Source organism: Pituophis catenifer, unplaced genomic scaffold, assembly GCF_029215685.1.
Source record: "Pituophis catenifer annectens isolate HBS135680 unplaced genomic scaffold, rPitCat1.0.hap2 SCAF_7, whole genome shotgun sequence".
Lineage (NCBI taxonomy): Eukaryota > Metazoa > Chordata > Lepidosauria > Squamata > Colubridae > Pituophis > Pituophis catenifer.
The window spans coordinates 87384409-87386567 of NW_027256887.1; the positions used below are offsets into that span (position 1 = coordinate 87384409).

The window sequence follows — 2159 nt, forward strand, 5'->3', positions numbered from 1 at the left end:
ACTTCCTGGAACAAACATATACTGTTATTGGGGTCTATAAAGTATCTGGCATTTGTGAAAACGTACGATTTATATGCCACCCTTCTCCGGAGACTCAGGGCGGCTTACAATGCGCTAAGCAATAGCCTTCATTCTTTTGTATATTTATACAAAGTCCGCTTATTGCCCCCACAAACCGGGTCCTCATTTTACCTACCTTTGAAAGGATGGAAGGCTGAGTCAACCTTGAGCCTTGGCGAGATTTGAACCTGCAGTAATTGCAGGAAGCTGGTCTTAACAACCAGCTTAATAACAGGGTGCCTTAGACCACTGTACTACCAAGGCCCTTTTGAGCTTGAGCTTTTCAACCCCCGGTAGGCCAACCATGGATAAATCCAAGAAAAGAAAAGTTTCAGAAGAAAATAGAACGTTTAATTCAACTACATATGCCAGTTTTGTGGCCACTCAAGAAATCGTCAGGCACGGGAAGGGTTTTGTGGCTCCCGGTGTTTTCTTTTCTGTGGGAAACGGATCTAAATGGCTCTTTGAGTGTTTAAGGTTGCAGACCCCTGGTATAGGGTCTCCTGCTGGAGCACGAAACTGGACTAGAAGACCTCCAAGGTCCCTTCCGGTTCTATTCTATTCTAGGTTTATTCTAGGTTGGGTGTCAAACTGGTGGCCTGTGGGCTGGATGTGTCAGACGCAGGCCATGCCCACCCTAGCTCCGTGAAGGGAAAAAAACGTGATACATCACATGACACCGCAAGTTTGACACCCGTGTTCTAGATGCTAAGATAGTAACACCGTTGTTAAGCAAATCTGGTTTCCCCATTGACTTCGCTCATCAAAAGGTCAGAAAAAGTGTTGTGGTTCGCCAGCAGCCTGCGGAGCTGGCAGCGAAGTCGGACAGTGATGAGGCTGAGGAAGAACAGGGGCCAGTCCTGGAGGCTGGGGAAGGCCCGGATGAGGGCTCTGCGCCGGAGGCAGAGATGGGGCCAGGGCCATCGGGGAGTGATGTGCGGACTCCGGAGCCTCCAGAGGCTGACAGCAGAGAGGCAGAGGAACAGGAGGAGCCTGTTCCTAGTGCATGTATGAGAAGAACTGCCAGAAGGCAGGAGCAGCTAAAGCAAAGAGGACGACTCTGGAGTAAGGCCAAGAGATGATTGGCCCCTCCCATAAGGCTTAAAAGACCAGCAACGGCTCTTGGGCTCTTTGTCGGAAAACAATGTTGATAGTCTTGCTGCACTTATCTCTTGTCGGTGTCTTCTGCTTTTGAACTTTTGCCAAGAGAAGCCTTTGGCAGTTGGCCTAATTATACCAAGGTTGGTGATTAGACTGAAGAATTTGTGTTATGAACAGTTTGTTTTAATTTAGTTTGGACTACGTTGAGAATCAGTTAATTCTCATCTGTTCTAATAAAGATTGTTTGTTTTGGAACTGTTTGCGTCGATTACTACCTTCTTGGGCCTGGGTCACAACAAAAGGGGATCACTTGATCTCAGGACAATGCAACTGTCATACAGTGAACTCCCAGGATTCTCCAGCCAACATGTGTTAAGATATGTGGACTTCAACTCCCAGAATTCCCCAGTCAGCAACTACACCAAGAAATCCCTCTTGAAATTCTGTCTTTGTTTCTCTGCTTCCTGGAGAAGTTATTCCAGGGAGAAAAAAAAATTGGGCTCGTCCGGGATTTGAACCCGGGACCTCTTGCACCCTAAGCAAGAATCATACCCCTAGACCAACGAGCCAGCTGTTTTCAGATGCCTTCCAGATGTTTGCTTCAGACAGTCTGCTAATTAGAGGCTCAAATTTCTTTCTTGGCTCATGGCAACCAGTAGAACCAGTGATGCGCCAAGCTCATGCGCCTGTTGCCTGCACATTTTTTTTGAGAGAAAAACTCTTAACTCTTTATTGGGATTTGGACTGTCAACCAAGCAGGTCATCCAGGAAAGGTTGAGCATGCATGAGAGATTGCATAAACATTTAAATTTATCTATGTAAATAAATGAATTTAAATTTATTTCACTGCATAAACGTTCCAATGCAAAAGTTTAAATTTTGCTGGAGATACTTGGGAAGGAATACACTACCGCATCCACAATTTATTAAATGTATCTGCCACTCAAGTCCAGTGACTCTGGGAGTAGGGGATTATTTATTTATTTATTTATTTATTT

The 2159-nt window shown here is 45.4% G+C and overlaps 1 non-coding gene across 1 annotated transcript; it reads right to left on the reverse strand.

The window, feature by feature from the left end:
* Positions 1 to 1658: 1658 nt before the first annotated feature.
* Positions 1659 to 1730, reverse strand: TRNAP-AGG (transfer RNA proline (anticodon AGG)). Its single transcript has one exon. It is a non-coding gene; the product is annotated as a tRNA-Pro (tRNA).
* Positions 1731 to 2159: the final 429 nt, after the last annotated feature.